The sequence below is a fragment of the Neoarius graeffei genome, assembly GCF_027579695.1.
Source record: "Neoarius graeffei isolate fNeoGra1 chromosome 18 unlocalized genomic scaffold, fNeoGra1.pri SUPER_18_unloc_1, whole genome shotgun sequence".
In the NCBI taxonomy this organism is placed as follows: domain Eukaryota; kingdom Metazoa; phylum Chordata; class Actinopteri; order Siluriformes; family Ariidae; genus Neoarius; species Neoarius graeffei.
Window position 1 is genome coordinate 744909 of NW_026869982.1, and position 15916 is coordinate 760824.

At 45.3% G+C, this 15916-nt stretch overlaps 24 non-coding genes and 42 pseudogenes across 24 annotated transcripts; all 66 read right to left on the reverse strand.

Annotated features, from left to right (window-relative positions):
• Positions 1–28: 28 nt before the first annotated feature.
• Positions 29–147, reverse strand: LOC132881216 (5S ribosomal RNA). The gene has a single exon (XR_009654017.1). It is a non-coding gene; the product is annotated as a 5S ribosomal RNA (ribosomal RNA).
• A 112-nt stretch (positions 148–259) lies between these two features.
• On the reverse strand, positions 260–378 carry LOC132880635 (5S ribosomal RNA; annotated as a pseudogene).
• A 124-nt stretch (positions 379–502) lies between these two features.
• On the reverse strand, positions 503–621 carry LOC132879232 (5S ribosomal RNA; annotated as a pseudogene).
• A 122-nt stretch (positions 622–743) lies between these two features.
• LOC132881227 (5S ribosomal RNA) lies at positions 744–862 on the reverse strand. Its single transcript, XR_009654018.1, has one exon. It is a non-coding gene; the product is annotated as a 5S ribosomal RNA (ribosomal RNA).
• A 112-nt stretch (positions 863–974) lies between these two features.
• Positions 975–1093, reverse strand: LOC132881226 (5S ribosomal RNA; annotated as a pseudogene).
• A 179-nt stretch (positions 1094–1272) lies between these two features.
• On the reverse strand, positions 1273–1391 carry LOC132881238 (5S ribosomal RNA). The gene has a single exon (XR_009654019.1). It is a non-coding gene; the product is annotated as a 5S ribosomal RNA (ribosomal RNA).
• Positions 1392–1503: 112 nt separating this feature from the next.
• LOC132880636 (5S ribosomal RNA) lies at positions 1504–1622 on the reverse strand (annotated as a pseudogene).
• A 114-nt stretch (positions 1623–1736) lies between these two features.
• On the reverse strand, positions 1737–1855 carry LOC132880035 (5S ribosomal RNA; annotated as a pseudogene).
• A 122-nt stretch (positions 1856–1977) lies between these two features.
• LOC132881249 (5S ribosomal RNA) lies at positions 1978–2096 on the reverse strand. The gene has a single exon (XR_009654020.1). It is a non-coding gene; the product is annotated as a 5S ribosomal RNA (ribosomal RNA).
• A 112-nt stretch (positions 2097–2208) lies between these two features.
• Positions 2209–2327, reverse strand: LOC132880639 (5S ribosomal RNA; annotated as a pseudogene).
• A 119-nt stretch (positions 2328–2446) lies between these two features.
• Positions 2447–2565, reverse strand: LOC132879233 (5S ribosomal RNA; annotated as a pseudogene).
• Positions 2566–2687: 122 nt separating this feature from the next.
• LOC132881261 (5S ribosomal RNA) lies at positions 2688–2806 on the reverse strand. The gene has a single exon (XR_009654021.1). It is a non-coding gene; the product is annotated as a 5S ribosomal RNA (ribosomal RNA).
• A 112-nt stretch (positions 2807–2918) lies between these two features.
• On the reverse strand, positions 2919–3037 carry LOC132880640 (5S ribosomal RNA; annotated as a pseudogene).
• Positions 3038–3151: 114 nt separating this feature from the next.
• LOC132880036 (5S ribosomal RNA) lies at positions 3152–3270 on the reverse strand (annotated as a pseudogene).
• Positions 3271–3392: 122 nt separating this feature from the next.
• On the reverse strand, positions 3393–3511 carry LOC132881272 (5S ribosomal RNA). Its single transcript, XR_009654022.1, has one exon. It is a non-coding gene; the product is annotated as a 5S ribosomal RNA (ribosomal RNA).
• Positions 3512–3623: 112 nt separating this feature from the next.
• Positions 3624–3742, reverse strand: LOC132880641 (5S ribosomal RNA; annotated as a pseudogene).
• A 119-nt stretch (positions 3743–3861) lies between these two features.
• On the reverse strand, positions 3862–3980 carry LOC132879234 (5S ribosomal RNA; annotated as a pseudogene).
• A 127-nt stretch (positions 3981–4107) lies between these two features.
• LOC132877777 (5S ribosomal RNA) lies at positions 4108–4226 on the reverse strand. Its single transcript, XR_009653444.1, has one exon. It is a non-coding gene; the product is annotated as a 5S ribosomal RNA (ribosomal RNA).
• A 112-nt stretch (positions 4227–4338) lies between these two features.
• Positions 4339–4457, reverse strand: LOC132880642 (5S ribosomal RNA; annotated as a pseudogene).
• Positions 4458–4581: 124 nt separating this feature from the next.
• On the reverse strand, positions 4582–4700 carry LOC132879235 (5S ribosomal RNA; annotated as a pseudogene).
• Positions 4701–4822: 122 nt separating this feature from the next.
• LOC132881284 (5S ribosomal RNA) lies at positions 4823–4941 on the reverse strand. The gene has a single exon (XR_009654023.1). It is a non-coding gene; the product is annotated as a 5S ribosomal RNA (ribosomal RNA).
• Positions 4942–5053: 112 nt separating this feature from the next.
• LOC132880643 (5S ribosomal RNA) lies at positions 5054–5172 on the reverse strand (annotated as a pseudogene).
• Positions 5173–5336: 164 nt separating this feature from the next.
• LOC132879236 (5S ribosomal RNA) lies at positions 5337–5455 on the reverse strand (annotated as a pseudogene).
• A 122-nt stretch (positions 5456–5577) lies between these two features.
• Positions 5578–5696, reverse strand: LOC132881295 (5S ribosomal RNA). Its single transcript, XR_009654024.1, has one exon. It is a non-coding gene; the product is annotated as a 5S ribosomal RNA (ribosomal RNA).
• Positions 5697–5808: 112 nt separating this feature from the next.
• On the reverse strand, positions 5809–5927 carry LOC132880644 (5S ribosomal RNA; annotated as a pseudogene).
• A 119-nt stretch (positions 5928–6046) lies between these two features.
• LOC132879237 (5S ribosomal RNA) lies at positions 6047–6165 on the reverse strand (annotated as a pseudogene).
• A 122-nt stretch (positions 6166–6287) lies between these two features.
• Positions 6288–6406, reverse strand: LOC132881307 (5S ribosomal RNA). Its single transcript, XR_009654026.1, has one exon. It is a non-coding gene; the product is annotated as a 5S ribosomal RNA (ribosomal RNA).
• A 112-nt stretch (positions 6407–6518) lies between these two features.
• Positions 6519–6637, reverse strand: LOC132880645 (5S ribosomal RNA; annotated as a pseudogene).
• Positions 6638–6761: 124 nt separating this feature from the next.
• On the reverse strand, positions 6762–6880 carry LOC132879238 (5S ribosomal RNA; annotated as a pseudogene).
• A 122-nt stretch (positions 6881–7002) lies between these two features.
• Positions 7003–7121, reverse strand: LOC132881318 (5S ribosomal RNA). Its single transcript, XR_009654027.1, has one exon. It is a non-coding gene; the product is annotated as a 5S ribosomal RNA (ribosomal RNA).
• A 112-nt stretch (positions 7122–7233) lies between these two features.
• LOC132878603 (5S ribosomal RNA) lies at positions 7234–7352 on the reverse strand (annotated as a pseudogene).
• Positions 7353–7464: 112 nt separating this feature from the next.
• LOC132880646 (5S ribosomal RNA) lies at positions 7465–7583 on the reverse strand (annotated as a pseudogene).
• Positions 7584–7707: 124 nt separating this feature from the next.
• LOC132881329 (5S ribosomal RNA) lies at positions 7708–7826 on the reverse strand. Its single transcript, XR_009654028.1, has one exon. It is a non-coding gene; the product is annotated as a 5S ribosomal RNA (ribosomal RNA).
• Positions 7827–7938: 112 nt separating this feature from the next.
• Positions 7939–8057, reverse strand: LOC132881340 (5S ribosomal RNA). The gene has a single exon (XR_009654029.1). It is a non-coding gene; the product is annotated as a 5S ribosomal RNA (ribosomal RNA).
• Positions 8058–8169: 112 nt separating this feature from the next.
• LOC132880647 (5S ribosomal RNA) lies at positions 8170–8288 on the reverse strand (annotated as a pseudogene).
• Positions 8289–8412: 124 nt separating this feature from the next.
• LOC132881351 (5S ribosomal RNA) lies at positions 8413–8531 on the reverse strand. Its single transcript, XR_009654030.1, has one exon. It is a non-coding gene; the product is annotated as a 5S ribosomal RNA (ribosomal RNA).
• A 112-nt stretch (positions 8532–8643) lies between these two features.
• Positions 8644–8762, reverse strand: LOC132880648 (5S ribosomal RNA; annotated as a pseudogene).
• A 124-nt stretch (positions 8763–8886) lies between these two features.
• LOC132879239 (5S ribosomal RNA) lies at positions 8887–9005 on the reverse strand (annotated as a pseudogene).
• Positions 9006–9127: 122 nt separating this feature from the next.
• LOC132881362 (5S ribosomal RNA) lies at positions 9128–9246 on the reverse strand. Its single transcript, XR_009654031.1, has one exon. It is a non-coding gene; the product is annotated as a 5S ribosomal RNA (ribosomal RNA).
• Positions 9247–9358: 112 nt separating this feature from the next.
• On the reverse strand, positions 9359–9477 carry LOC132880650 (5S ribosomal RNA; annotated as a pseudogene).
• A 114-nt stretch (positions 9478–9591) lies between these two features.
• LOC132880037 (5S ribosomal RNA) lies at positions 9592–9710 on the reverse strand (annotated as a pseudogene).
• Positions 9711–9832: 122 nt separating this feature from the next.
• Positions 9833–9951, reverse strand: LOC132881373 (5S ribosomal RNA). The gene has a single exon (XR_009654032.1). It is a non-coding gene; the product is annotated as a 5S ribosomal RNA (ribosomal RNA).
• Positions 9952–10063: 112 nt separating this feature from the next.
• Positions 10064–10182, reverse strand: LOC132880651 (5S ribosomal RNA; annotated as a pseudogene).
• A 119-nt stretch (positions 10183–10301) lies between these two features.
• Positions 10302–10420, reverse strand: LOC132879240 (5S ribosomal RNA; annotated as a pseudogene).
• A 122-nt stretch (positions 10421–10542) lies between these two features.
• LOC132881384 (5S ribosomal RNA) lies at positions 10543–10661 on the reverse strand. The gene has a single exon (XR_009654033.1). It is a non-coding gene; the product is annotated as a 5S ribosomal RNA (ribosomal RNA).
• Positions 10662–10773: 112 nt separating this feature from the next.
• LOC132880652 (5S ribosomal RNA) lies at positions 10774–10892 on the reverse strand (annotated as a pseudogene).
• A 134-nt stretch (positions 10893–11026) lies between these two features.
• Positions 11027–11145, reverse strand: LOC132879241 (5S ribosomal RNA; annotated as a pseudogene).
• A 122-nt stretch (positions 11146–11267) lies between these two features.
• Positions 11268–11386, reverse strand: LOC132881395 (5S ribosomal RNA). The gene has a single exon (XR_009654034.1). It is a non-coding gene; the product is annotated as a 5S ribosomal RNA (ribosomal RNA).
• A 112-nt stretch (positions 11387–11498) lies between these two features.
• Positions 11499–11617, reverse strand: LOC132880654 (5S ribosomal RNA; annotated as a pseudogene).
• A 129-nt stretch (positions 11618–11746) lies between these two features.
• On the reverse strand, positions 11747–11865 carry LOC132876781 (5S ribosomal RNA). Its single transcript, XR_009652484.1, has one exon. It is a non-coding gene; the product is annotated as a 5S ribosomal RNA (ribosomal RNA).
• Positions 11866–11977: 112 nt separating this feature from the next.
• Positions 11978–12096, reverse strand: LOC132880655 (5S ribosomal RNA; annotated as a pseudogene).
• Positions 12097–12210: 114 nt separating this feature from the next.
• Positions 12211–12329, reverse strand: LOC132880038 (5S ribosomal RNA; annotated as a pseudogene).
• A 122-nt stretch (positions 12330–12451) lies between these two features.
• Positions 12452–12570, reverse strand: LOC132881400 (5S ribosomal RNA). Its single transcript, XR_009654035.1, has one exon. It is a non-coding gene; the product is annotated as a 5S ribosomal RNA (ribosomal RNA).
• Positions 12571–12682: 112 nt separating this feature from the next.
• LOC132880656 (5S ribosomal RNA) lies at positions 12683–12801 on the reverse strand (annotated as a pseudogene).
• A 119-nt stretch (positions 12802–12920) lies between these two features.
• LOC132879243 (5S ribosomal RNA) lies at positions 12921–13039 on the reverse strand (annotated as a pseudogene).
• Positions 13040–13161: 122 nt separating this feature from the next.
• LOC132881402 (5S ribosomal RNA) lies at positions 13162–13280 on the reverse strand. Its single transcript, XR_009654037.1, has one exon. It is a non-coding gene; the product is annotated as a 5S ribosomal RNA (ribosomal RNA).
• A 112-nt stretch (positions 13281–13392) lies between these two features.
• Positions 13393–13511, reverse strand: LOC132880657 (5S ribosomal RNA; annotated as a pseudogene).
• A 124-nt stretch (positions 13512–13635) lies between these two features.
• LOC132879245 (5S ribosomal RNA) lies at positions 13636–13754 on the reverse strand (annotated as a pseudogene).
• A 122-nt stretch (positions 13755–13876) lies between these two features.
• On the reverse strand, positions 13877–13995 carry LOC132881404 (5S ribosomal RNA). Its single transcript, XR_009654038.1, has one exon. It is a non-coding gene; the product is annotated as a 5S ribosomal RNA (ribosomal RNA).
• Positions 13996–14107: 112 nt separating this feature from the next.
• Positions 14108–14226, reverse strand: LOC132880658 (5S ribosomal RNA; annotated as a pseudogene).
• Positions 14227–14350: 124 nt separating this feature from the next.
• LOC132876782 (5S ribosomal RNA) lies at positions 14351–14469 on the reverse strand. Its single transcript, XR_009652485.1, has one exon. It is a non-coding gene; the product is annotated as a 5S ribosomal RNA (ribosomal RNA).
• Positions 14470–14581: 112 nt separating this feature from the next.
• LOC132880659 (5S ribosomal RNA) lies at positions 14582–14700 on the reverse strand (annotated as a pseudogene).
• A 114-nt stretch (positions 14701–14814) lies between these two features.
• LOC132880040 (5S ribosomal RNA) lies at positions 14815–14933 on the reverse strand (annotated as a pseudogene).
• A 112-nt stretch (positions 14934–15045) lies between these two features.
• On the reverse strand, positions 15046–15164 carry LOC132879942 (5S ribosomal RNA; annotated as a pseudogene).
• A 112-nt stretch (positions 15165–15276) lies between these two features.
• LOC132878430 (5S ribosomal RNA) lies at positions 15277–15395 on the reverse strand (annotated as a pseudogene).
• Positions 15396–15517: 122 nt separating this feature from the next.
• On the reverse strand, positions 15518–15636 carry LOC132881186 (5S ribosomal RNA). Its single transcript, XR_009654014.1, has one exon. It is a non-coding gene; the product is annotated as a 5S ribosomal RNA (ribosomal RNA).
• Positions 15637–15916: the final 280 nt, after the last annotated feature.

Here is a 15916-nt window from a genome sequence, read left to right on the forward strand (position 1 = left end):
CAGATTTCTGCAAGAAGACAAAATAAAATGCTTACAGTACCTGGTATTCCTAGGCAGTCTCCCACTCAAGTACTAACCAGGCCCAACTCTGTTTAGCTTCTGAGATCAGACGGGATCAGGCGTTGTCAGAGTGGTTTGGCCGTAAGCAACAGCTTGTTGGAAATGTGCCGTTTTTCTTGCCTTGCGATCAGAAGGAAAATTCTTGCCTTGCGACCAGAAGGAAAATTCAAACAGATTTCTGCAAGAAGACAAAATAAAATGCTTACAGTACCTGGTATTCCTAGGCAGTCTCACACTCAAGTACTAACCAGGCCCAACTCTGTTTAGCTTCTCAGATCAGACAGGATCAGGCATTGTCAGAGTGGTTTGGACGTAAACAACAGTCTGGAAATGTGTGCCTTGCCTTGCCTTGCCTTGCCTTGCCTTGCGCCCAGAAGGAAAATTCTTGCCTTGCGAGCAGAAGGAAAATTCAAACAGATTTCTGCAAGAAGACAAAATAAAATGCTTACAGTACCTGGTATTCCTAGGCAGTCTCCCACTCAAGTACTAACCAGGCCCAACTCTGTTTAGCTTCTGAAATCAGACGGGATCAGGCATTGTCAGAGTGGTTTGGCCGTGAGCAACAGTTTGCTGGAAATGTGCCGTTTTTCTTGCCTTGCCTTGCCTTGCGCCCAGAAGGAAAATTATTGCCTTGCTAGCAGAAGGAAAATTCAAACAGATTTCTGCAAGAAGACAAAATAAAATGCTTACAGTACCTGGTATTCCTAGGCAGTCTCCCACTCAAGTACTAACCAGGCCCAACTCTGTTTAGCTTCTGAGATCAGACGGGATCAGGCGTTGTCAGAGTGGTTTGGCCGTAAGCAATAGCTTGTTGGAAATGTGCCGTTTTTCTTGCCTTGCGATCAGAAGGAAAATTCTTGCCTTGCGACCAGAAGGAAAATTCAAACAGATTTCTGCAAGAAGACAAAATAAAATGCTTACAGTACCTGGTATTCCTAGGCAGTCTCACACTCAAGTACTAACCAGGCCCAACTCTGTTTAGCTTCTCAGATCAGACAGGATCAGGCATTGTCAGAGAGGTTTGGACGTAAACAACAGTCTGGAAATGTGTGCCTTGCCTTGCCTTGCCTTGCCTTGCCTTGCCTTGCCTTGCCTTGCCTTGCCTTGCCTTGCCTTGCCTTGCCTTGCCTTGCCTTGCGCCCAGAAGGAAAATTATTGCCTTGCGAGCAGAAGGAAAATTCAAACAGATTTCTGCAAGAAGACAAAATAAAATGCTTACAGTACCTGGTATTCCTAGGCAGTCTCCCACTCAAGTACTAACCAGGCCCAACTCTGTTTAGCTTCTGAGATCAGACGGGATCAGGCGTTGTCAGAGTGGTTTGGCCGTAAGCAACAGCTTGTTGGAAATGTGCCGTTTTTCTTGCCTTGCGATCAGAAGGAAAATTCTTGCCTTGCGACCAGAAGGAAAATTCAAACAGATTTCTGCAAGAAGACAAAATAAAATGCTTACAGTACCTGGTATTCCTAGGCAGTCTCACACTCAAGTACTAACCAGGCCCAACTCTGTTTAGCTTCTCAGATCAGACAGGATCAGGCATTGTCAGAGTGGTTTGGACGTAAACAACAGTCTGGAAATGTGTGCCTTGCCTTGCCTTGCCTTGCGCCCAGAAGGAAAATTCTTGCCTTGCGAGCAGAAGGAAAATTCAAACAGATTTCTGCAAGAAGACAAAATAAAATGCTTACAGTACCTGGTATTCCTAGGCAGTCTCCCACTCAAGTACTAACCAGGCAAAACTCTGTTTAGCTTCTGAAATCAGACGGGATCAGGCATTGTCAGAGTGGTTTGGCCGTGAGCAACAGTTTGCTGGAAATGTGCCGTTTTTCTTGCCTTGCCTTGCCTTGCGCCCAGAAGGAAAATTATTGCCTTGCGAGCAGAAGGAAAATTCAAACAGATTTCTGCAAGAAGACAAAATAAAATGCTTACAGTACCTGGTATTCCTAGGCAGTCTCCCACTCAAGTACTAACCAGGCCCAACTCTGTTTAGCTTCTGAGATCAGACGGGATCAGGCGTTGTCAGAGTGGTTTGGCCGTAAGCAACAGCTTGTTGGAAATGTGCCGTTTTTCTTGCCTTGCGATCAGAAGGAAAATTCTTGCCTTGCGACCAGAAGGAAAATTCAAACAGATTTCTGCAAGAAGACAAAATAAAATGCTTACAGTACCTGGTATTCCTAGGCAGTCTCACACTCAAGTACTAACCAGGCCCAACTCTGTTTAGCTTCTCAGATCAGACAGGATCAGGCATTGTCAGAGTGGTTTGGACGTAAACAACAGTCTGGAAATGTGTGCCTTGCCTTGCCTTGCCTTGCCTTGCGCCCAGAAGGAAAATTCTTGCCTTGCGAGCAGAAGGAAAATTCAAACAGATTTCTGCAAGAAGACAAAATAAAATGCTTACAGTACCTGGTATTCCTAGGCAGTCTCCCACTCAAGTACTAACCAGGCCCAACTCTGTTTAGCTTCTGAAATCAGACGGGATCAGGCATTGTCAGAGTGGTTTGGCCGTGAGCAACAGTTTGCTGGAAATGTGCCGTTTTTCTTGCCTTGCCTTGCCTTGCACCCAGAAGGAAAATTATTGCCTTGCGAGCAGAAGGAAAATTCAAACAGATTTCTGCAAGAAGACAAAATAAAATGCTTACAGTACCTGGTATTCCTAGGCAGTCTCCCACTCAAGTACTAACCAGGCCCAACTCTGTTTAGCTTCTGAGATCAGACGGGATCAGGCGTTGTCAGAGTGGTTTGGCCGTAAGCAACAGCTTGTTGGAAATGTGCCGTTTTTCTTGCCTTGCGATCAGAAGGAAAATTCTTGCCTTGCGACCAGAAGGAAAATTCAAACAGATTTCTGCAAGAAGACAAAATAAAATGCTTACAGTACCTGGTATTCCTAGGCAGTCTCACACTCAAGTACTAACCAGGCCCAACTCTGTTTAGCTTCTCAGATCAGACAGGATCAGGCATTGTCAGAGTGGTTTGGACGTAAACAACAGTCTGGAAATGTGTGCCTTGCCTTGCCTTGCCTTGCGCCCAGAAGGAAAATTCTTGCCTTGCGAGCAGAAGGAAAATTCAAACAGATTTCTGCAAGAAGACAAAATAAAATGCTTACAGTACCTGGTATTCCTAGGCAGTCTCCCACTCAAGTACTAACCAGGCAAAACTCTGTTTAGCTTCTGAAATCAGACGGGATCAGGCATTGTCAGAGTGGTTTGGCCGTGAGCAACAGTTTGCTGGAAATGTGCCGTTTTTCTTGCCTTGCCTTGCCTTGCGCCCAGAAGGAAAATTATTGCCTTGCGAGCAGAAGGAAAATTCAAACAGATTTCTGCAAGAAGACAAAATAAAATGCTTACAGTACCTGGTATTCCTAGGCAGTCTCCCACTCAAGTACTAACCAGGCCCAACTCTGTTTAGCTTCTGAGATCAGACGGGATCAGGCGTTGTCAGAGTGGTTTGGCCGTAAGCAACAGCTTGTTGGAAATGTGCCGTTTTTCTTGCCTTGCGATCAGAAGGAAAATTCTTGCCTTGCGACCAGAAGGAAAATTCAAACAGATTTCTGCAAGAAGACAAAATAAAATGCTTACAGTACCTGGTATTCCTAGGCAGTCTCACACTCAAGTACTAACCAGGCCCAACTCTGTTTAGCTTCTCAGATCAGACAGGATCAGGCATTGTCAGAGTGGTTTGGACGTAAACAACAGTCTGGAAATGTGTGCCTTGCCTTGCCTTGCCTTGCCTTGCGCCCAGAAGGAAAATTCTTGCCTTGCGAGCAGAAGGAAAATTCAAACAGATTTCTGCAAGAAGACAAAATAAAATGCTTACAGTACCTGGTATTCCTAGGCAGTCTCCCACTCAAGTACTAACCAGGCCCAACTCTGTTTAGCTTCTGAAATCAGACGGGATCAGGCATTGTCAGAGTGGTTTGGCCGTGAGCAACAGTTTGCTGGAAATGTGCCGTTTTTCTTGCCTTGCCTTGCCTTGCCTTGCACCCAGAAGGAAAATTATTGCCTTGCGAGCAGAAGGAAAATTCAAACAGATTTCTGCAAGAAGACAAAATAAAATGCTTACAGTACCTGGTATTCCTAGGCAGTCTCCCACTCAAGTACTAACCAGGCCCAACTCTGTTTAGCTTCTGAGATCAGATGGGATCAGGCGTTGTCAGAGTGGTTTGGCCGTAAGCAACAGCTTGTTGGAAATGTGCCGTTTTTCTTGCCTTGCGATCAGAAGGAAAATTCTTGCCTTGCGACCAGAAGGAAAATTCAAACAGATTTCTGCAAGAAGACAAAATAAAATGCTTACAGTACCTGGTATTCCTAGGCAGTCTCACACTCAAGTACTAACCAGGCCCAACTCTGTTTAGCTTCTCAGATCAGACAGGATCAGGCATTGTCAGAGTGGTTTGGACGTAAACAACAGTCTGGAAATGTGTGCCTTGCCTTGCCTTGCCTTGCCTTGCCTTGCGCCCAGAAGGAAAATTCTTGCCTTGCGAGCAGAAGGAAAATTCAAACAGATTTCTGCAAGAAGACAAAATAAAATGCTTACAGTACCTGGTATTCCTAGGCAGTCTCCCACTCAAGTACTAACCAGGCCCAACTCTGTTTAGCTTCTGAAATCAGACGGGATCAGGCATTGTCAGAGTGGTTTGGCCGTGAGCAACAGTTTGCTGGAAATGTGCCGTTTTTCTTGCCTTGCCTTGCCTTGCGCCCAGAAGGAAAATTATTGCCTTGCTAGCAGAAGGAAAATTCAAACAGATTTCTGCAAGAAGACAAAATAAAATGCTTACAGTACCTGGTATTCCTAGGCAGTCTCCCACTCAAGTACTAACCAGGCCCAACTCTGTTTAGCTTCTGAGATCAGACGGGATCAGGCGTTGTCAGAGTGGTTTGGCCGTAAGCAACAGCTTGTTGGAAATGTGCCGTTTTTCTTGCCTTGCGATCAGAAGGAAAATTCTTGCCTTGCGACCAGAAGGAAAATTCAAACAGATTTCTGCAAGAAGACAAAATAAAATGCTTACAGTACCTGGTATTCCTAGGCAGTCTCACACTCAAGTACTAACCAGGCCCAACTCTGTTTAGCTTCTCAGATCAGACAGGATCAGGCATTGTCAGAGTGGTTTGGACGTAAACAACAGTCTGGAAATGTGTGCCTTGCCTTGCCTTGCCTTGCCTTGCCTTGCCTTGCCTTGCCTTGCCTTGCCTTGCCTTGCCTTGCCTTGCGCCCAGAAGGAAAATTCTTGCCTTGCGAGCAGAAGGAAAATTCAAACAGATTTCTGCAAGAAGACAAAATAAAATGCTTACAGTACCTGGTATTCCTAGGCAGTCTCCCACTCAAGTACTAACCAGGCCCAACTCTGTTTAGCTTCTGAAATCAGACGGGATCAGGCATTGTCAGAGTGGTTTGGCCGTGAGCAACAGTTTGCTGGAAATGTGCCGTTTTTCTTGCCTTGCCTTGCCTTGCGCCCAGAAGGAAAATTCTTGCCTTGCGAGCAGAAGGAAAATTCAAACAGATTTCTGCAAGAAGACAAAATAAAATGCTTACAGTACCTGGTATTCCTAGGCAGTCTCCCACTCAAGTACTAACCAGGCCCAACTCTGTTTAGCTTCTGAGATCAGACGGGATCAGGCGTTGTCAGAGTGGTTTGGCCGTAAGCAACAGCTTGTTGGAAATGTGCCGTTTTTCTTGCCTTGCGATCAGAAGGAAAATTCTTGCCTTGCGACCAGAAGGAAAATTCAAACAGATTTCTGCAAGAAGACAAAATAAAATGCTTACAGTACCTGGTATTCCTAGGCAGTCTCACACTCAAGTACTAACCAGGCCCAACTCTGTTTAGCTTCTCAGATCAGACAGGATCAGGCATTGTCAGAGTGGTTTGGACGTAAACAACAGTCTGGAAATGTGTGCCTTGCCTTGCCTTGCCTTGCCTTGCGCCCAGAAGGAAAATTCTTGCCTTGCGAGCAGAAGGAAAATTCAAACAGATTTCTGCAAGAAGACAAAATAAAATGCTTACAGTACCTGGTATTCCTAGGCAGTCTCCCACTCAAGTACTAACCAGGCCCAACTCTGTTTAGCTTCTGAAATCAGACGGGATCAGGCATTGTCAGAGTGGTTTGGCCGTGAGCAACAGTTTGCTGGAAATGTGCCGTTTTTCTTGCCTTGCCTTGCCTTGCACCCAGAAGGAAAATTATTGCCTTGCGAGCAGAAGGAAAATTCAAACAGATTTCTGCAAGAAGACAAAATAAAATGCTTACAGTACCTGGTATTCCTAGGCAGTCTCCCACTCAAGTACTAACCAGGCCCAACTCTGTTTAGCTTCTGAGATCAGACGGGATCAGGCGTTGTCAGAGTGGTTTGGCCGTAAGCAACAGCTTGTTGGAAATGTGCCGTTTTTCTTGCCTTGCGATCAGAAGGAAAATTCTTGCCTTGCGACCAGAAGGAAAATTCAAACAGATTTCTGCAAGAAGACAAAATAAAATGCTTACAGTACCTGGTATTCCTAGGCAGTCTCACACTCAAGTACTAACCAGGCCCAACTCTGTTTAGCTTCTCAGATCAGACAGGATCAGGCATTGTCAGAGTGGTTTGGACGTAAACAACAGTCTGGAAATGTGTGCCTTGCCTTGCCTTGCCTTGCCTTGCCTTGCGCCCAGAAGGAAAATTCTTGCCTTGCGAGCAGAAGGAAAATTCAAACAGATTTCTGCAAGAAGACAAAATAAAATGCTTACAGTACCTGGTATTCCTAGGCAGTCTCCCACTCAAGTACTAACCAGGCCCAACTCTGTTTAGCTTCTGAAATCAGACGGGATCAGGCATTGTCAGAGTGGTTTGGCCGTGAGCAACAGTTTGCTGGAAATGTGCCGTTTTTCTTGCCTTGCCTTGCCTTGCGCCCAGAAGGAAAATTATTGCCTTGCTAGCAGAAGGAAAATTCAAACAGATTTCTGCAAGAAGACAAAATAAAATGCTTACAGTACCTGGTATTCCTAGGCAGTCTCCCACTCAAGTACTAACCAGGCCCAACTCTGTTTAGCTTCTGAGATCAGACGGGATCAGGCGTTGTCAGAGTGGTTTGGCCGTAAGCAATAGCTTGTTGGAAATGTGCCGTTTTTCTTGCCTTGCGATCAGAAGGAAAATTCTTGCCTTGCGACCAGAAGGAAAATTCAAACAGATTTCTGCAAGAAGACAAAATAAAATGCTTACAGTACCTGGTATTCCTAGGCAGTCTCCCACTCAAGTACTAACCAGGCCCAACTCTGTTTAGTTTCTGAGATCAGACGGGATCAGGCGTTGTCAGAGTGGTTCGGCCGTAAGCAACAGCTTGTTGGAAATGTGCCGTTTTTCTTGCCTTGCGATCAGAAGGAAAATTCTTGCCTTGCGACCAGAAGGAAAATTCAAACAGATTTCTGCAAGAAGACAAAATAAAATGCTTACAGTACCTGGTATTCCTAGGCAGTCTCACACTCAAGTACTAACCAGGCCCAACTCTGTTTAGCTTCTCAGATCAGACAGGATCAGGCATTGTCAGAGTGGTTTGGACGTAAACAACAGTCTGGAAATGTGTGCCTTGCCTTGCCTTGCCTTGCCTTGCCTTGCGCCCAGAAGGAAAATTCTTGCCTTGCGAGCAGAAGGAAAATTCAAACAGATTTCTGCAAGAAGACAAAATAAAATGCTTACAGTACCTGGTATTCCTAGGCAGTCTCCCACTCAAGTACTAACCAGGCCCAACTCTGTTTAGCTTCTGAGATCAGACGGGATCAGGCGTTGTCAGAGTGGTTTGGCCGTAAGCAACAGCTTGTTGGAAATGTGCCGTTTTTCTTGCCTTGCGATCAGAAGGAAAATTCTTGCCTTGCGACCAGAAGGAAAATTCAAACAGATTTCTGCAAGAAGACAAAATAAAATGCTTACAGTACCTGGTATTCCTAGGCAGTCTCCCACTCAAGTACTAACCAGGCCCAACTCTGTTTAGCTTCTGAGATCAGACGGGATCAGGCGTTGTCAGAGTGGTTTGGCCGTAAGCAACAGCTTGTTGGAAATGTGCCGTTTTTCTTGCCTTGCGATCAGAAGGAAAATTCTTGCCTTGCGACCAGAAGGAAAATTCAAACAGATTTCTGCAAGAAGACAAAATAAAATGCTTACAGTACCTGGTATTCCTAGGCAGTCTCACACTCAAGTACTAACCAGGCCCAACTCTGTTTAGCTTCTCAGATCAGACAGGATCAGGCATTGTCAGAGTGGTTTGGACGTAAACAACAGTCTGGAAATGTGTGCCTTGCCTTGCCTTGCCTTGCCTTGCCTTGCGCCCAGAAGGAAAATTCTTGCCTTGCGAGCAGAAGGAAAATTCAAACAGATTTCTGCAAGAAGACAAAATAAAATGCTTACAGTACCTGGTATTCCTAGGCAGTCTCCCACTCAAGTACTAACCAGGCCCAACTCTGTTTAGCTTCTGAGATCAGACGGGATCAGGCGTTGTCAGAGTGGTTTGGCCGTAAGCAACAGCTTGTTGGAAATGTGCCGTTTTTCTTGCCTTGCGATCAGAAGGAAAATTCTTGCCTTGCGACCAGAAGGAAAATTCAAACAGATTTCTGCAAGAAGACAAAATAAAATGCTTACAGTACCTGGTATTCCTAGGCAGTCTCACACTCAAGTACTAACCAGGCCCAACTCTGTTTAGCTTCTCAGATCAGACAGGATCAGGCATTGTCAGAGTGGTTTGGACGTAAACAACAGTCTGGAAATGTGTGCCTTGCCTTGCCTTGCCTTGCCTTGCCTTGCGCCCAGAAGGAAAATTCTTGCCTTGCGAGCAGAAGGAAAATTCAAACAGATTTCTGCAAGAAGACAAAATAAAATGCTTACAGTACCTGGTATTCCTAGGCAGTCTCCCACTCAAGTACTAACCAGGCCCAACTCTGTTTAGCTTCTGAAATCAGACGGGATCAGGCATTGTCAGAGTGGTTTGGCCGTGAGCAACAGTTTGCTGGAAATGTGCCGTTTTTCTTGCCTTGCCTTGCCTTGCGCCCAGAAGGAAAATTATTGCCTTGCGAGCAGAAGGAAAATTCAAACAGATTTCTGCAAGAAGACAAAATAAAATGCTTACAGTACCTGGTATTCCTAGGCAGTCTCCCACTCAAGTACTAACCAGGCCCAACTCTGTTTAGCTTCTGAGATCAGACGGGATCAGGCGTTGTCAGAGTGGTTTGGCCGTAAGCAACAGCTTGTTGGAAATGTGCCGTTTTTCTTGCCTTGCGATCAGAAGGAAAATTCTTGCCTTGCGACCAGAAGGAAAATTCAAACAGATTTCTGCAAGAAGACAAAATAAAATGCTTACAGTACCTGGTATTCCTAGGCAGTCTCACACTCAAGTACTAACCAGGCCCAACTCTGTTTAGCTTCTCAGATCAGACAGGATCAGGCATTGTCAGAGTGGTTTGGACGTAAACAACAGTCTGGAAATGTGTGCCTTGCCTTGCCTTGCCTTGCGCCCAGAAGGAAAATTCTTGCCTTGCGAGCAGAAGGAAAATTCAAACAGATTTCTGCAAGAAGACAAAATAAAATGCTTACAGTACCTGGTATTCCTAGGCAGTCTCCCACTCAAGTACTAACCAGGCAAAACTCTGTTTAGCTTCTGAAATCAGACGGGATCAGGCATTGTCAGAGTGGTTTGGCCGTGAGCAACAGTTTGCTGGAAATGTGCCGTTTTTCTTGCCTTGCCTTGCCTTGCGCCCAGAAGGAAAATTATTGCCTTGCGAGCAGAAGGAAAATTCAAACAGATTTCTGCAAGAAGACAAAATAAAATGCTTACAGTACCTGGTATTCCTAGGCAGTCTCCCACTCAAGTACTAACCAGGCCCAACTCTGTTTAGCTTCTGAGATCAGACGGGATCAGGCGTTGTCAGAGTGGTTTGGCCGTAAGCAACAGCTTGTTGGAAATGTGCCGTTTTTCTTGCCTTGCGATCAGAAGGAAAATTCTTGCCTTGCGACCAGAAGGAAAATTCAAACAGATTTCTGCAAGAAGACAAAATAAAATGCTTACAGTACCTGGTATTCCTAGGCAGTCTCACACTCAAGTACTAACCAGGCCCAACTCTGTTTAGCTTCTCAGATCAGACAGGATCAGGCATTGTCAGAGTGGTTTGGACGTAAACAACAGTCTGGAAATGTGTGCCTTGCCTTGCCTTGCCTTGCCTTGCGCCCAGAAGGAAAATTCTTGCCTTGCGAGCAGAAGGAAAATTCAAACAGATTTCTGCAAGAAGACAAAATAAAATGCTTACAGTACCTGGTATTCCTAGGCAGTCTCCCACTCAAGTACTAACCAGGCCCAACTCTGTTTAGCTTCTGAAATCAGACGGGATCAGGCATTGTCAGAGTGGTTTGGCCGTGAGCAACAGTTTGCTGGAAATGTGCCGTTTTTCTTGCCTTGCCTTGCCTTGCACCCAGAAGGAAAATTATTGCCTTGCGAGCAGAAGGAAAATTCAAACAGATTTCTGCAAGAAGACAAAATAAAATGCTTACAGTACCTGGTATTCCTAGGCAGTCTCCCACTCAAGTACTAACCAGGCCCAACTCTGTTTAGCTTCTGAGATCAGACGGGATCAGGCGTTGTCAGAGTGGTTTGGCCGTAAGCAACAGCTTGTTGGAAATGTGCCGTTTTTCTTGCCTTGCGATCAGAAGGAAAATTCTTGCCTTGCGACCAGAAGGAAAATTCAAACAGATTTCTGCAAGAAGACAAAATAAAATGCTTACAGTACCTGGTATTCCTAGGCAGTCTCACACTCAAGTACTAACCAGGCCCAACTCTGTTTAGCTTCTCAGATCAGACAGGATCAGGCATTGTCAGAGTGGTTTGGACGTAAACAACAGTCTGGAAATGTGTGCCTTGCCTTGCCTTGCCTTGCCTTGCCTTGCCTTGCCTTGCGCCCAGAAGGAAAATTCTTGCCTTGCGAGCAGAAGGAAAATTCAAACAGATTTCTGCAAGAAGACAAAATAAAATGCTTACAGTACCTGGTATTCCTAGGCAGTCTCCCACTCAAGTACTAACCAGGCCCAACTCTGTTTAGCTTCTGAAATCAGACGGGATCAGGCATTGTCAGAGTGGTTTGGCCGTGAGCAACAGTTTGCTGGAAATGTGCCGTTTTTCTTGCCTTGCCTTGCCTTGCGCCCAGAAGGAAAATTATTGCCTTGCTAGCAGAAGGAAAATTCAAACAGATTTCTGCAAGAAGACAAAATAAAATGCTTACAGTACCTGGTATTCCTAGGCAGTCTCCCACTCAAGTACTAACCAGGCCCAACTCTGTTTAGCTTCTGAGATCAGACGGGATCAGGCGTTGTCAGAGTGGTTTGGCCGTAAGCAATAGCTTGTTGGAAATGTGCCGTTTTTCTTGCCTTGCGATCAGAAGGAAAATTCTTGCCTTGCGACCAGAAGGAAAATTCAAACAGATTTCTGCAAGAAGACAAAATAAAATGCTTACAGTACCTGGTATTCCTAGGCAGTCTCACACTCAAGTACTAACCAGGCCCAACTCTGTTTAGCTTCTCAGATCAGACAGGATCAGGCATTGTCAGAGTGGTTTGGACGTAAACAACAGTCTGGAAATGTGTGCCTTGCCTTGCCTTGCCTTGCCTTGCCTTGCCTTGCTCCCAGAAGGAAAATTCTTGCCTTGCGAGCAGAAGGAAAATTCAAACAGATTTCTGCAAGAAGACAAAATAAAATGCTTACAGTACCTGGTATTCCTAGGCAGTCTCCCACTCAAGTACTAACCAGGCCCAACTCTGTTTAGCTTCTGAGATCAGACGGGATCAGGCGTTCTCAGAGTGGTTTGGCCGTAAGCAACAGCTTGTTGGAAATGTGCCGTTTTTCTTGCCTTGCGATCAGAAGGAAAATTCTTGCCTTGCGACCAGAAGGAAAATTCAAACAGATTTCTGCAAGAAGACAAAATAAAATGCTTACAGTACCTGGTATTCCTAGGCAGTCTCACACTCAAGTACTAACCAGGCCCAACTCTGTTTAGCTTCTCAGATCAGACAGGATCAGGCATTGTCAGAGTGGTTTGGACGTAAACAACAGTCTGGAAATGTGTGCCTTGCCTTGCCTTGCCTTGCGCCCAGAAGGAAAATTCTTGCCTTGCGAGCAGAAGGAAAATTCAAACAGATTTCTGCAAGAAGACAAAATAAAATGCTTACAGTACCTGGTATTCCTAGGCAGTCTCCCACTCAAGTACTAACCAGGCAAAACTCTGTTTAGCTTCTGAAATCAGACGGGATCAGGCATTGTCAGAGTGGTTTGGCCGTGAGCAACAGTTTGCTGGAAATGTGCCGTTTTTCTTGCCTTGCCTTGCCTTGCGCCCAGAAGGAAAATTATTGCCTTGCGAGCAGAAGGAAAATTCAAACAGATTTCTGCAAGAAGACAAAATAAAATGCTTACAGTACCTGGTATTCCTAGGCAGTCTCCCACTCAAGTACTAACCAGGCCCAACTCTGTTTAGCTTCTGAGATCAGACGGGATCAGGCGTTGTCAGAGTGGTTTGGCCGTAAGCAACAGCTTGTTGGAAATGTGCCGTTTTTCTTGCCTTGCGATCAGAAGGAAAATTCTTGCCTTGCGACCAGAAGGAAAATTCAAACAGATTTCTGCAAGAAGACAAAATAAAATGCTTACAGTACCTGGTATTCCTAGGCAGTCTCACACTCAAGTACTAACCAGGCCCAACTCTGTTTAGCTTCTCAGATCAGACAGGATCAGGCATTGTCAGAGTGGTTTGGACGTAAACAACAGTCTGGAAATGTGTGCCTTGCCTTGCCTTGCCTTGCCTTGCGCCCAGAAGGAAAATTCTTGCCTTGCGAGCAGAAGGAAAATTCAAACAGATTTCTGCAAGAAGACAAAATAAAATGCTTACAGTACCTGGTATTCCTAGGCAGTCTCCCACTCAAGTACTAACCAGGCCCAACTCTGTTTAGCTTCTGAAATCAGACGGGATCAGGCATTGTCAGAGTGGTTTGGCCGTGAGCAACAGTTTGCTGGAAATGTGCCGTTTTTCTTGCCTTGCCTTGCCTTGCACCCAGAAGGAAAATTATTGCCTTGCGAGCAGAAGGAAAATTCAAACAGATTTCTGCAAGAAGACAAAATAAAATGCTTACAGTACCTGGTATTCCTAGGCAGTCTCCCACTCAAGTACTAACCAGGCCCAACTCTGTTTAGCTTCTGAGATCAGACGGGATCAGGCGTTGTCAGAGTGGTTTGGCCGTAAGCAACAGCTTGTTGGAAATGTGCCGTTTTTCTTGCCTTGCGATCAGAAGGAAAATTCTTGCCTTGCGACCAGAAGGAAAATTCAAACAGATTTCTGCAAGAAGACAAAATAAAATGCTTACAGTACCTGGTATTCCTAGGCAGTCTCACACTCAAGTACTAACCAGGCCCAACTCTGTTTAGCTTCTCAGATCAGACAGGATCAGGCATTGTCAGAGTGGTTTGGACGTAAACAACAGTCTGGAAATGTGTGCCTTGCCTTGCCTTGCCTTGCCTTGCCTTGCGCCCAGAAGGAAAATTCTTGCCTTGCGAGCAGAAGGAAAATTCAAACAGATTTCTGCAAGAAGACAAAATAAAATGCTTACAGTACCTGGTATTCCTAGGCAGTCTCCCACTCAAGTACTAACCAGGCCCAACTCTGTTTAGCTTCTGAAATCAGACGGGATCAGGCATTGTCAGAGTGGTTTGGCCGTGAGCAACAGTTTGCTGGAAATGTGCCGTTTTTCTTGCCTTGCCTTGCCTTGCGCCCAGAAGGAAAATTATTGCCTTGCGAGCAGAAGGAAAATTCAAACAGATTTCTGCAAGAAGACAAAATAAAATGCTTACAGTACCTGGTATTCCTAGGCAGTCTCCCACTCAAGTACTAACCAGGCCCAACTCTGTTTAGCTTCTGAGATCAGACGGGATCAGGCGTTGTCAGAGTGGTTTGGCCGTAAGCAACAGCTTGTTGGAAATGTGCCGTTTTTCTTGCCTTGCGATCAGAAGGAAAATTCTTGCCTTGCGACCAGAAGGAAAATTCAAACAGATTTCTGCAAGAAGACAAAATAAAATGCTTACAGTACCTGGTATTCCTAGGCAGTCTCACACTCAAGTACTAACCAGGCCCAACTCTGTTTAGCTTCTCAGATCAGACAGGATCAGGCATTGTCAGAGTGGTTTGGACGTAAACAACAGTCTGGAAATGTGTGCCTTGCCTTGCCTTGCCTTGCCTTGCCTTGCGCCCAGAAGGAAAATTCTTGCCTTGCGAGCAGAAGGAAAATTCAAACAGATTTCTGCAAGAAGACAAAATAAAATGCTTACAGTACCTGGTATTCCTAGGCAGTCTCCCACTCAAGTACTAACCAGGCCCAACTCTGTTTAGCTTCTGAGATCAGACGGGATCAGGCGTTCTCAGAGTGGTTTGGCCGTAAGCAACAGCTTGTTGGAAATGTGCCGTTTTTCTTGCCTTGCGATCAGAAGGAAAATTCTTGCCTTGCGACCAGAAGGAAAATTCAAACAGATTTCTGCAAGAAGACAAAATAAAATGCTTACAGTACCTGGTATTCCTAGGCAGTCTCACACTCAAGTACTAACCAGGCCCAACTCTGTTTAGCTTCTCAGATCAGACAGGATCAGGCATTGTCAGAGTGGTTTGGACGTAAACAACAGTCTGGAAATGTGTGCCTTGCCTTGCCTTGCCTTGCGCCCAGAAGGAAAATTCTTGCCTTGCGAGCAGAAGGAAAATTCAAACAGATTTCTGCAAGAAGACAAAATAAAATGCTTACAGTACCTGGTATTCCTAGGCAGTCTCCCACTCAAGTACTAACCAGGCAAAACTCTGTTTAGCTTCTGAAATCAGACGGGATCAGGCATTGTCAGAGTGGTTTGGCCGTGAGCAACAGCTTGTTGGAAATGTGCCGTTTTTCTTGCCTTGCGATCAGAAGGAAAATTCTTGCCTTGCGAGCAGAAGGAAAATTCAAACAGATTTCTGCAAGAAGACAAAATAAAATGCTTACAGTACCTGGTATTACTAGGCAGTCTCCCACTCAAGTACTAAACAGGCCCAACTCTGTTTAGTTTCTGAGATCTGACAGGATCAGGCGTTGTTAGAGTGGTTTGGCCGTAAGCAACAGCTTGTTGGAAATGTGCCATTTTTCTTGCCTTGCGATCAGAAGGAAAATTCTTGCCTTGCGACCAGAAGGAAAATTCAAACAGATTTCTGCAAGAAGACAAAATAAAATGCTTACAGTACCTGGTATTCCTAGGCAGTCTCCCACTCAAGTACTAACCAGGCCCAACTCTGTTTAGCTTCTGACATCAGACGGGATCAGGCGTTGTCAGAGTGGTTTGGCCATAAGCAACAGTTAGTTGGAAATGTGCCGTTTTTCTTGCCTTGCCTTGCCTTGCGCCCAGAAGGAAAATTCTTGCCTTGCGAGCAGAAGGAAAATTCAAACAGATTTCTGCTAGAAGACAAAATAAAATGCTTACAGTACCTGGTATTCCTAGGCAGTCTCCCACTCAAGTACTACCCAGGCCCAACTCTGTTTAGCTTCTGAGATCAGACGGGATCAGGCGTTGTCAGAGTGGTTTGGCCGTAAGCAACAGTTAGTTGGAAATGTGCCGTTTTTCTTGCCTTGCCTTGCGACCAGAAGGAAAATTCTTGCCTTGCGAGCAGAAGGAAAATTCAAACAGATTTCTGCAAGGAGACAAAATAAAATGCTTACAGTACCTGGTATTCCTAGGCAGTCTCACACTCAAGTACTAACCAGGCCCAACTCTGTTTAGCGTCTCAGATCAGACAGGATCAGGCATTGTCAGAGTGGTTTGGACGTAAACAACAGTCTGGAAATGTGCGCCTTGCCTTGCCTTGCCTTGCCTTG